General features: G+C 46.1%; 1 long non-coding RNA gene across 1 annotated transcript; it reads left to right on the plus strand.

The window, feature by feature from the left end:
* The first annotated feature begins 12 nt into the window (after positions 1-12).
* LOC148214826 (uncharacterized) lies at positions 13-4,753 on the plus strand. Its single transcript, XR_015797376.1, has 3 exons — positions 13-153; positions 512-792; positions 922-4,753. It is a non-coding gene; the product is annotated as an uncharacterized LOC148214826 (long non-coding RNA).
* The last annotated feature ends 8,378 nt before the right edge of the window (positions 4,754-13,131 follow it).

Consider the following 13,131-nt stretch of genomic DNA (forward strand, 5'->3'; position numbering starts at 1 on the left):
CCCCCTTCTTCCCTTCACGTTCCCTCACACACGCCCGCGGCTCCCATTGGCTTCTCCGCGGGACTGGCGCTGATCTCGCCCAACTGGCGCTGTGCAGAGGCGGGCCAAACGAGAGGATGGGCCTGACTGGCAACCACGCCGACTTATGGACAGGTGGCTTGACAAGTGGGCGGGAAAAAAGAGGGGAGGTGTATCGGAAGCGCTAGGACAGCTATGATGAAAGGAGGAGGGAGAAGGAGGAGGCCCTCGCGAATTCTGAGCGAGGGACAGTAGCGAATCGAATTGCGCTGAGGGAGAACAGTCGTGTAATGGCAGCCGCAGCAGCCAATAGGCAACTGAAGAGGGTCTGAGGGAAGGGAGGGGCGGGAAAAGTCAGTGACGCAAATAGCGGGAAGCACCGGTAGCGCGGCTCAGAGGTGTTCGAGGAAGGAGGGGGAAAGGAGAGCGCGAACGACCAGAGAGGCGGGGCGAAAGCCCAGCGAGCAATTTCATTCGCCGGTCTCCTTGACAGGCAACCGCGCCCTCATCGGCCCGCTAACCCTAAACAAAGCTCCTGATTGGCCGAGGCGCAAGGGGGCGCACCTACCACCTGGAAAAGGCCGGAGTGGATCGGCGCTCTGATTGGCCAGAGGCTTCCCCCGGGATCCCGCCTCCTGGAATGCGAGTCTCGTGGCGGCGGGATGGCTGTGATTGGAAGGCTCCCTGGATCTCGTGTCCTCGTTGGATGCTTCCAGGGGGGATCGCGTGGGGCTCTTTCGGCAGCAGCATTTTGCACCGCGCTGCTTCCTAACGGTAAACTGGGGAGCTCTGGAGGCTGGGAATCCAAGTGTTCCAGCTGCACGTGTTCCAACCGCACGTGTGGACCTGTGCACGGGATGCGTTTTTCCTAATAAAATCCCTTACGTAGGCCTTATTTTTCAGGTCATGCCCCTTAGCGAGTACCGTAAGCTCTCCTTCCCGGATGATTGTGTCCCTTGGAAATTTGGCAAGCAAACCCTCCAGCGTAAAATTATAAAAGGCTGAAGACACCAATGCTTGGGGCCCCTCAGATGCAGGTGCCCCGAGGTACAATTTTCGAGCCAGCCTTGTCATCGGCATGTCATGGGTTCTGGGCCAAATGGATTACTGAAATCAAGATATATTATGTCACCAGCATTCCCGCGGTCTGCTAAGGAAATGAGCTGATCAAAAAGATGGGATGAAACTAGTCTGCCATGACTCCTTCAGTGTTCTTACCCTTAAAAATAGCAAATGTTGAACAGTTTTGCACCCCTGAATAATCCAGAATCCCCACTTTAGTTGATAGAGAGGATTTTAAAAGAGCTCCCTATGAGGAATGGCATATTAAAGGTCCGCAGAAGTAGATGTGCAATTAATATACAACTTCCTTGTGTTCCAGCATTATGAAGCCTGTGAATTCTGATTGTTATAAAATTGTAATTTGTTCCATAAAAATGAAATTTGGTACAGTAAATCTAAGCATGCGTGCAACATTATTTTTTAAATTGCCACTTGATTCCTGCAGTATCCCCAGCCAGTCAAAACCAAGCAAACGGCCTTATGGATTAGTGTGATAGGAATGTCCCTACCATATAATTCGTGTTTAAATAATGAAGTCCTTTCATTTTCCAACCCTGATACTGTTTAACTATATCTTCCTCATAAAAGGCATCATGAAATATAAAAGGTTGATAGTGTGATGAGTGTGGAGTTAATTTAGGGTTCTCAACTTTTCCAAATTTTGAGCATATTCAGAAGAAATGGATTTTGAATATATTTCAGTTCTTTATGAGTGCTTTTGGCAAAGAAGTGCTTAAGTTTTGCTTGCGGTATATTTATACATTTCATCTTTGGCAAAGCTATTAAGTCTTCTGAAATCATAATAAGATTTATATGTGGAGTTCCAAGGCTCTCTTCCTTGAAGTTGTTATAGAGAATATTTGAATTTATTCTTTCTTTTCTGACAGTATCTGTACATTTGCTAGTCATTTTCTGCCATTTATTAATACTATCTTCAGGAGTATATATAGGAATTGTTTGGAAAATATGTAAAAGCAAGGAAGCAGTGATATTTTTATTGCTGCTATTGTACCAGAGCATGGTCATTTTAATTTTGGCCACTCTTCCAGTTTCCTGAGTGATTCAGTAAGGGTTTGGGGTTCAACAGAAATAATTTATCCTACTTTTTAGAAATTGAAACCTCTAGATATCTGAAAAAGTACGTACAGATTTTTATTCCTGATGATTTGCTTAAAATGTTTTGCACTGACATAGGTGTATTTAATACAGAAATTCTGTCATAGAAAAATTAATATTTAAAACCTGTTAATTTGCCCAAATTTGTGAAAATGTCCATAATTCTGGTGAACACCTTAAGAGGGATTGATGAGATCAGAACAATATTATCAGCAAAAATATTTATTTTATAATGTGCCCAATTGATTTTTAATCCTTGTTTAACCAAACATTCTCTTATTTCCTGTGCTGATGAATGTGGAACGAGTCAGCATCTTTGATTAGTACCACTTCTTATCAAAAAGTTTGGGGAACGTCAACTACTATCAGCCTCCCAGAGTCACCCTCTGGGAGAGATGGGCAGCATATAAATTTAATAATAAATAAATAAAATAAAATAAATGAACTCTAATACAACTCCTGGTATTTTGTTGAAGATTTTGGATTATTTTAGAAAGTTGATCTCCAAAATTTATGCATTCTAAGACAGAAAATAGAAATGATTAACATAGATAGTAGTTAACCATAGTCTAATATCTTCATTGCATGTAATGATAATATTGACAGTTGCTTACCTCAGCTATTAGCTAAATAGCATTAAGAATTTTCTGTATTGGGTATGCAGTTCATCTGACTTTAATAAATCTTGCTTGGTCTTCATGAACACTTTTTGGCTGAAAATTAGCCATCCTGTTTGCTAATATGCTTGTAAATATTTTTGCATCTTGGTTAATAATGCTGTTTGAGTCCATAAGAACTAAATTTTTATTTGGTTTAGGTAAGATAATCATTTGGGTTTGTTTCTTATTTAAAATGCTATTAAACAGAACAAATGGGTCAAGATGACATCTCCTTATTTCTTGAACAATAATCCTGTAAATCCATTCAACTACATCTGATGGTATTGGTTTATTAAGAGAATTTTAATGTTCTTCTGAGAACTTATTTATATTTATTTTTCTTAGATGATTCTTAATTTCTAAAAAAAATCCCATTCCTTTGCTTTCTTTCATAATATCCTTTAAAACTTTCCATTATTCTTTTGGAATCGTGTATGAATTTCCCATCTGAAATTTTAATTGGAGAGGTATGGTTCCTAGTAATCCTTTTTTTAATTATTATTTGTTTGCAAGAAATTTGGAATTTTGGTCACTCAATTCATAACATTTTTTATTTAAGATTTTGTCAATCCGAATGCGGTTTTGTCTATTTCTAAACTGTGGAGTTCTGTTCTTTTAGAATTCAGTATGCTTCCCTTTTTAATGTATTTTTTCTAATTTGGCTGTGTCTTGAGTTAGCATTTTCATTCTGATATTTCTGATTTTCTTTTGGTTGCTATCTTCACTGATCGGTAATTCCTGCTATACTTTCATAGCGTTGCAGAAAAGGACCTCTTATACGTCTCTTGTAATTAATTAAATTAAATTAATTTTTAATTGTAATTCAAAACCTGCAGGAATTTTGTTTTCAACTTTTCTACTGTTTCCTTGTAAGTATTTAATCTCTAGGACATTGATCTTCTAGGAGATCTGTGCCCTTTAAAGTGACCCCAAACAGGTGCATGGTGAAGAATTAAAATGGGACTAACTTTAACTGACAGAATGCCATTAGAACCATGTTTTAGAACATGAAATATCTGGAATAGCATTTGTCAGTTTGAATAACATATGCGATTCTTCTCATCTGGATGTTTCTATCGCCAGATATCAATCAAATTAGCACAATCCAAGATTTTTCAGAATTATCATATTTCCCCTGTTCCCTTTTAGAGGACCAATGTAATTTGTTATCTGGAACTTGGTTGACGTCTCCCCTTATAATGACATTTTCAATTCTTAATGAGTTTAGTTTTTGCGATAGTGATTGCATAAATACCGATTGATTGCGGTTGGGGCAATATATTGATCCTATAATTAGATCCTCTCCTTGTAATTCCCCTTTTATAAACACAAATTTACCCTCATTGTCTCTCATTGAATTAGTTTTCCTAAAACTTTGTTTGTAATTCAAACAGCTCCTCCTCTGGCTTTAGGGGTGCCATTGCTGAAAAACCATTTTACGTGGGCAAAGTGTGAATGATTTTTACACGATTTCTTTCTGAATGCATTTTCTGTAGCAACAACACATGTGGCTTAACTTCCTGTAGAGTTTTACTAATTCGTGCATCATTATTGATTGATCCAGTGCCATTAAGGTTCCACAATAACATTTAAATTATCCATGCCCCAAATCTCCAGGTCTATAAGACACAGAATGTGGTAGTTTGCATAATATAAACTTTAATTTGCACTAGGTAACCACGTGCCATCATGTCTATCAGGTGATATGACCCGTGAGCCCCCCAGAGTCAGTCTGGGAAAATCTGAAGAGGGGAGGAAAAGGGAGGGAGGGAGGGAGGAAAGAAGAGTGAGTGAGAGAGGAAGAAGGGGGAAAGAAGGAAGGAAGGAAGGAAGGAAGGAAGGAAGGAAGGAAGGAAGGAAGGAAGGAAGGAAGGAAGGAAGGAAGGAAGGAAGGAAGGAAAGAGGGAAGGAGGGAGGGAGGGAGGGAAGAAGAGAGAGGAAGAAGGAAGGATAGAGAGAGAGGAGAGAGAGAGGAAGAAGGGGGAAGGAAGGAAGGACAGAAAGAGGGAGGGAGGCAGGGAGAGAGAAGCAGGAGAGAGGGAGAGGAAGGGAGGGAGAGAGGAGTAAGGAGAGAGAAAGAGAAAAAGAAAGAGAAGGAGGGAGGGAGAGGGAAGGAAGGAAGGACAGAAAGAGGGGGAGAGAGAGAAAGAAAGAAAAAAGGGGAGGGAGGGAGAGAGGGAGGGAGGGAGGGAGAAGAAAGGGGAGGAAGGAAGGAAGGAAAAAAGAGAAAGAAAAGGAAGGAGGGGAGGGAGGGAGGAAGGAAGGAAGGAGAGGAAGGAGAGAAAGGAAAGGGGTGAGAAGAGATGCCCCAAGCAAAGACACATCATTGCTGGGATCCCTTTCCCCAGGGTTCTGCTCCCCACCCTTCCTGGGGAAAGGGATCTGGGCACTCTGGCATGATGTGCAGGACGACAGCAGGGGCCATCTTGGAGCTTCGAAGGAAGCCACCCCAGCACGGGGGCCTTTCTAGGAGACTGTTGCTGGAGCGAAGCAGTGCTGGAAGCCTGCAAGCGTTGCCTGATGTCCGTGATGTCGCGCTCCACCAGGCCACAACGGTGCCATCCTCTCCCCACTTCTTTAGGAATAATCTCCGCGGACCAGAGCGGAACTAACGCCCCCTCGCTCCTACATTTGCTCCCCATTTTCCAGAGGCTGAAAATAGCCCAGGCTGACCCCAGGAAGTGCAGCCTGGTTGGCCCCGGCGGTACAGAAGCAGCCAGGGTGTGAAGGCAGTTCTTCCTGCTGCTTTGGTGGGTTTGCAGATAGATTATAACACCTGTTGGAGTTTCAGGGCAGGAAAGGGTTCCCGCACCTGGATTCCTATCTTGCACGACCAGGGTTTGAGGGGCAACCCACCATTGATTCAGTTCATGCCCCAGACAAAGCCCTCAGCCAGGGATCGGAAACCCCAGAGGCCAAATCTCAACAACCCTCATTAGGGGCTGGTCACTTTACTGACCTTCCTCTGGAGCAAGTGCTCCCTGCTCCAGAATCCCGTGTGATTCAAAAGTCTGCACCCCTAAACGTGGCAGGTGTTTGTCCCTCCAATGCGACTTTCATATCGGGTACGATATTGCCATGTTCCCCAACTGAGGGCCCTCTGGATGGGCCAGGGGGAATTCTAGCATTCCTGAGACATTCAGACGCTACCCAAGGCTGGCCTAGCACGTAAATGTTCAAAACATTGGATAAGACCAACAGCCATCCCCACGAAGAATGATCTTCTTCTGATACGATTTTAATCATCATTTGCTTTTGTAGGAGATTAGCATATTAAAATCTGGGAATCCAGCGCAGGATGCTTGGAGACCTGTCTCATGAACCTCTTCCTGTTGCTGGCCGCTGAAGATTTATGCCTGCTTTGGCTTTGCTCTCGCCGGGCTACCGACTAATCCATAACAGATCTCTTTACCTCTTACCCTGCGACTACCAACTTTTCTTAATAGCCTCTTGTGAGGACCTGTATCAAAGACTTTTGAAAAGTAATAAATCTTCTCTGCCAGGGCATTGTTAGCTCTCTCAAAGTACTGTAGACTTTCCTTCGCAGAAGCCCTGTTGCTTTTCCTTATCGTTTCGTGCCATCTTTAATTATTTTTTGCAACTAATTTACCTGGTTCTAAAGTCAGCCCTGCTGGTCTGCAATTCCCAAGATCGCCCTCCAGCCTTTTTCAAACAGAGAGGCGACACTCAGGCTAAACTCCCCTAGTAGAACTGATGTTAATGATAGATTGAGTTTCTCCTTTTCTTTCCCCTTAAGCAGCGCGCGGCAGGGTTTAATTCCTAAAATCTTGCGGAACTCTTGAATAAATACAATCTAGCCCTGATGATTAATGATAGTTTCCTGTATTAATTTGCTCCACTGTCTCCTCTTTGACATCTCACTCGCTAAAGGGCCAAAAAGGGTCAGGCTGACTTCATTGGAGAGAAAATAAAATGGGAACTCTTTTGCAGATGTTCTCCCCACTGACGATCAGCAAGAACGAAGAAGGCCAGCGTGGAGAGAAGGCCAGATCAAGGAGCTCATGGATCATGGGGCACTCAAGGGCTCCTGTCTTCAGAGTCTCTTCTAGATCTGCGGTCTTGATCAGGGTTCCTCCAGTGAGGTTCATCAAGACATTCAGATTTCCCCAAAATCCAGAAAATATCTCTCTCTCCAATGCAGAGCTACATGGAAGAATTAGTGATAGCTGTCAGATTTGAAAAGATTGGACCTTAACATCATAGTTCCCAAAGTACCAGTGCTTTCCTCCTAGCATACTGGGGTGCAAAGTGGAACTGGATTCCAGATCTGGCTCTGTTCAGCTCCTGTCAGCCTTGCAAGGTAGTCCAGACCAGAAGCACACCCAGAAGTACCAGCTCTATTGTAAGGTTACATTAACAGAATCTTGCAAGTCTGAAAGGACCTCTCTCCCCGCTTTGCCTTTACAGTCCAAGAAACTAGGAAGGGTCCCTTCTGAGATGCTTCCCACACCCCCATTCCTTCTGCAGGCTCAGTTGCTTATCTGACCGCTGCCTAGTCTGTGGCTCTTCCTCCTGTCTCCTAACGTCGTTTCCACAGACCATGACGTCTCCATTGCCACCTTGTTTCCTGCTCCAAACTGGAGACAGAATTCTTTCCTCCAATATGGTTCAAAGCTTGGAAAATCGTAGAATAGAAAGGTTGGTCATCTAGTTGGATGTCGGAGGTTTTGGAGGTCATCTAGTCCAACCCTTTCCTAGTGCAGGAGTAGAGCCCTGCCACATGCCCAACAGATGGCCCTCTAGACTTTTTTTAGGCATCTCCAACAGTCTGTCCCTTTCCCAAGGCAGCCTCTTCCACTGTTGGAACAGCTCTTCCATTAGGGATGTTTCCCTAATGTCTGACCAAAATCTGCTATTGTTTCCTGAAGTGCCTTCTGGAACAAATCAGAACAATTCTGCCCTTTCTTCTTCGTAATAGACTTCAGATCCTTGAAGCTGACTATCATATTGCTCCATAGTCTTCTTTTCTCCAAGCTAATCTCCAACTATTCCTTTTTCCTTTCAAGTCCCTAAACATTTTGGAAACAACAAAAAAGGGTGCCCAGAACTGGACACAATATTCTAGCTGCAGTCTGACCAGTGCAGAGTAAAGAGGAACAACAGCATCCCTTGATCTTCTTCTGCTGCAGCCTAGAATTGCATTTGCTTTTTTTGCAGCTGTACCACACAGCTGGCTCATGTTCAACTTGTGATCCCCAGGACATTTTGATTTTAGTTACCCAAATTGCATTTCTACCTACAGCATCACGTGGCTCACCAATTGCTCAGTATGTGTTTGGAGGCACCACAAACTGAACTATAAGGCTGACAAAGCAGAGGGTTGGTCTCCAGCACAATCTTCATCTGATTTAATCCAACGTAAGAGATCCAGTAAATGCACTAGGATTATGTGTTCATTGATTATTATCAGTTACTGAGTTAACCCGTTTCCAGGGTTTTCCAAGCAGAGAAAACCAAAGGTAACGCTTACCAGCCTTAGCATGTTCTCCCAGTGAAGCTGCTAGATCTTCACCTGACCTGGTTAACACAGCCATGATTTTTGTTGCAAAACCTCCATGCTCAGAGACAGCCTACCATTGGAGAGCAACTATGGGAAAGACTACTGCTTCAGGCTCAACTGTGGAGCATCAGTCACCAAGCAATCGATGGTGAACTCAAGGATTCTTGTTTTTCCTGACTCCAACCAGCAACTCAAGTTCCATAATCTCTCAAATGGGCAACAGTCAGCAAGATAACCGATGCCTTCAATGCTTCTCTGGGTTTTTTTTTTTTTCCATCAGAGGAAAAATGTACTCACCACATCGTATCTTCATCCTCTCTCCTTTGCCCACCTTCTCGGGAATCTGCAATGTAGAAGGCACAGAAGCCGCAGGGGAAAAGTCGTTTGCTGCGATAAGAGATTATTGTTTGCACATTCACTTGATAAGAACGGTCTACTGAAAGAACAGATGCCCTTGAGACCAGAAGTCCTCTGCTTTGCAAGTTGGAAAGGAAGAGAGAATGGACTTGTTGCGAGGGGCTTGATTGCTATTGGAGCAAGTGGCTGTTTAGGAAGCAGTATCCGTCATCCCACGAGCCAGCCGCAGCAACGTGAGCCCCCTTCAGGCCCCCAGGCCATCCGGCATAGCCGTGTTTTTAAACCTTTTCAGAAGGCCAGGAGAGTGGAGACAGCCCACGCCTCAGCTGGCAAACGGTTCCACAGAGCGGGGGCTGCAGCAGAAAAGGCCCTCTTCCTAGACCCTGCCAGGCGAAATTCCTTGACTGGTGGGGTCCACAACATGCCCTGTCGGCTGGACCGAGTGGGGTGGGCAGATATAACAGACTTGCCTTTAACTCCACCTGAAGATAGGCAGGGTGGAGCCTCCAGCTTTCAGGACACGGTTACGGGCAAAGACGTTCAACGCAACGAAGGAGCACCAGCCGAACCAGCTCTTTCCTAAGAAGACGCTCTTTTGCTCAGCTTGCAACAAACTCCGTTCTCCGGCCACCTCTCGGGGTCCAAACCATGTGTGAATTGTTCAATGCCTGCCGATGGGAGGAATGGTTTTGCTTCTCCCCACGTCGCAATTCAAATCCGACAAGAGCCCTGAGGGTCCCAGGACTTGGAGTTGAAGAGTGGTGTGGGGTCCCGGCTCAAGTGGGGGAGAACATTCGAGGCCTGTTCAAAGCTGTCCACAGCATCGTATCTTCTGTTTCTCTCCACCTTCTTGGGAATCTGTAATAGAGATGGTGAGGACCTTCCCTGGCTTTCAACCAGGATCATCCCATTTGAGGGGGGGAGGCTCGGATCAAGAAAGGGGCAGTGGATCGCTGTCCCCAAAGGAGCGGAGGGGGAGGACTAAAACTCAGCCTGGTTCATTAGGTTTGTCCTTCCTGTTCCCTGAAATTAACTATTATTTTTTCAGTCGGGTATTCAGTTGTTTCCCACTTGAAATTGGGCAACCCCTTTGGGAGAGCGGATCCTGCTAAGTTCTCACGGAGAGCCGGTCAGGGATCTTGGTTCCCAGGCTCAGAGCCGGGGATCCTTTGGCCTCGTTGATTAGAAATGCTAGGAATTCCAGGATCTACACCGAAAGGCAGTGTTTGGGGAAGGGAGATCTCCAGTCTTTAAATCAGAGGTGCTCACGTGCCATTTGAATCAAACAACATTTGATGTTCACACCTGACTGTCGGAGGAGTTTTGCAAAGTGCCCTGTCTCCACTGATTTAGTCTCGGTTGAGGGTATTTTGCAAACCTGGAGAAAGGGTCCTTCCAAGAACTGAACTATCAGGGGTGCGGTGGTACCTTTTCCGACTAAGAGATTTTCTCAGCTTTCTTGAGTGCCTTCGAATAAAACTGGTTCATGGGAAAAGGTGCTACCAGATTCCCGATTTTTTGCCACAACAGACTAACACGATTCTTGTCCTACCGCGCCTGGGAACCAGGGGAATCTTGTGCCACCCCTTGGCATCCGGGAGTCTCAAAGCCAACCTTCCCTGGATCCAGGTGCCCCATCCCGAGTGTCCTGCAGGACTGCACCCTGTCCCCTAGACCCGGATTAAATTGCTCTGCTCTTTTAATAATGCGACGCACCCGGGCAAGCCATCATTGCTGGCCGAACATCCTTCCCGTGGCCAGTGAAGCACAAGATGAAGCGACACATTTGCCTCTTGGAGCAGAGTCTTCTTCGTTGGGGCGCCACTAATGTGCAGGGCGAACCAAGATCGCTTGCCCCTCGCTTGCTCCGGCTTTCCTTCTCAAGTGGCTCGTTGGCTGGGGGGGCCTTTTTGCTGAGGACCGAAGCAATTTTGGTGACCCCAACTCAGAGGAGTGAAAAGCGGATCTGTTTTTGAGGGAGCAGAAGGAGGCTCAGAGGGGAAGCCTAATGGTTTATGGGGGTCTGAGCTCCCTTCTGTGGGAACACACTGGCCCACCTGGCAAGGAGAAATCTGGCATTCAGGAGAAGGAAACCCTGCTGGGGGGGGTCTTGCTTGCTGCAAGAAACTGGTTGGGGGTCTGCCATGCAATTGCTCCTCCGCAGTTTGAAATGGCCCATCCCGTTCAACTGTCCTTGGCTTTTGAGCACCTCCTTTGGCATCCTCAGAGGCATCTGCGGGGAAGGTCGAAAAGGTCAAGATGGTGAGCGCCTGCCCCTTTGTAAGGGGCCTTCCTTTTTCAGAAGCTCAAGGCAGCATCTCTTATGCGCCCTCCTCCCCTTTTTCCCCAGAAAAACCTCCCCGCAGGGCAGGCTGTACAGCCGCTGTACTGCTGAGCTTTCCTCGAGGCTGCTCAATGGAGCCTCCTAGTGCAGGAGCGGTGTACCCCTCCCACAAAACTGAAACAATACTGATGCTGTTCCCAAATGCATCTGGCTGGAAACAAGACACTGGCGTGGATGCGCATGTGGGATATTCTGTTCTTACAGGCTCTTCATTGCTTGGACTGACCCTACCGATCTCAGGAGGCTGTTTTGAAGCATCCTGAATAGACAGATGGCAAGTTGCAAAGCGTTTATTTTATTATTATTGCATCTTTACTAGCAGACAGGCGTGGCCCTGATGGCATTTTCATTCTCCTATGTCCCCTTGACCTGACTGCATCCTTTTCTATTCTGCAGCCATTTGGTTATGACAGCGAAATCGAGCCTCCATGGGCAGAGGAAGCATACCTTAAAAAAAATAGTGCTAGGGACCCATCTGTCAGCTTCCCCAAAGGAGCCTGGAGTTGGAGGGCCTGGTCTGATCCAGTAGGGGAGCCATTCCCATCAATGACAGTGAGTGACGAATGGTTGCAATTTTAAAAGGGACAATCTTGAGCCTCAGTGGAAGAGCTGGATTTCTGCTGACGGGTCAGCAGTGAGCAGCAACGAGCCCTCGCCACCTTCCTTACCTACCACCCTCCTCCCTGCACCTTGCCTTGGCCAACTTACCAGCTCCGCGTTTTGGGCTGGCGTAAAATGCAATTAAACCGTGATTTACGATCTGTTCATTAGGCTCTGCAATCTGTCCCAGTGACGCAGTATGTGACCTGAAGTCAGATTTCCAGCATGAGATCCAGGATGTCTTTCCCTCTGCGGCGACAATCCCTCCGCCCCCCTGCCCCAGGTGCAAGAGTCTTGGGGGCATCAGCTAGAACCAGGCATTTTGGTTGCTTCAAGTGCTGCCATTGCTGCTATTACTACTATTACTACTACTACTACTACTACTATTATTATTATTATTATTATTATTATTATTATTATTATTATTAAAAATTGTATGCCGCTCTGGGTCCCTCTGTTCTGTTGTGCCCAAGACCCCTTTCTTCCATGCCAAGAATTCAGCATCTCTCTGAAGCCTTAAGACGTGTGAATTCTACAACACTTTACTTCCAAAGGAAAAGGAAAAAATAACACATTATTTCTTACAATCGGCCCCCAGAGAGCTGCCCTTTTGATAAGAGAGGCGAGGTCCATCCAACCTGATAGTTCAAGTCCTCAGCCCTGATTAACCAAGTTATGCTGGCGTAGCATACAACGCCAAGTCTAACCAACTTATGACGGCTTAATATGATGACGGGGTTTGCCGAAGAATGGCTGGAGGTCTATAAGTTCTTATTCCTCTCTATTCTGCCTTGATCAGAACGAATCTAGAATATTGCATCCGGTGACAAGGACCGTAGAGAAAAAAACGGGCGAGGAACTTTTGGAGAGGTGTGTTTTGACTGGGGACAAAAAGGCTCCAGGGCGATCTGAGAGTCTGGTCTTGTAGGAGACGGGACAGAGACGTTTCCAGAACAAGAAACAAAGGGTTGAAATGATCAGAAAGTAGATTTTGGTTGGGCAAAGTCTCCCCTAATGGGAGAGGCTGCCTGGGGAGGTGGGGGGGGGGCTGGCATCTTTCAGGGATGCTATGGGGTGAATTCCTGCACTGGGCAAGGGGTTGGATTACATGACCACCGAGGTCCCTTCCCACCTTCACACTCTGATTCTACGAACCCGCAGAAAAATCTGCCCAGAAATAAGACATTAGGTGGCACTTCTGTTATAGGGGGGCTTCCATTGTACCTGTCACTTCTACCACCGGTGGAGTTTCATTGCAGGCACCACTTCCTATCTGCCACGTCAGAGAGAACCAGCTAATTTGGGCAGGGGAGTAACAGCCAGGGGAGTCTCAGTTAGCAAACGGGCCTTGAACAACCCCCCCCCCAGCCCCAGTCTCCATGGGGAGACGTACAGGGGATAGGACTTTCACGGCCCTGCTGCCTTGTGAGGACGCACATCCTTGCAAATCCTGT

This window comes from Python bivittatus, unplaced genomic scaffold (assembly GCF_059951505.1).
Source record: "Python bivittatus isolate LINGU-HERP-01145 unplaced genomic scaffold, Pbiv_v1 ctg000510_np1212, whole genome shotgun sequence".
NCBI lineage: Eukaryota > Metazoa > Chordata > Lepidosauria > Squamata > Pythonidae > Python > Python bivittatus.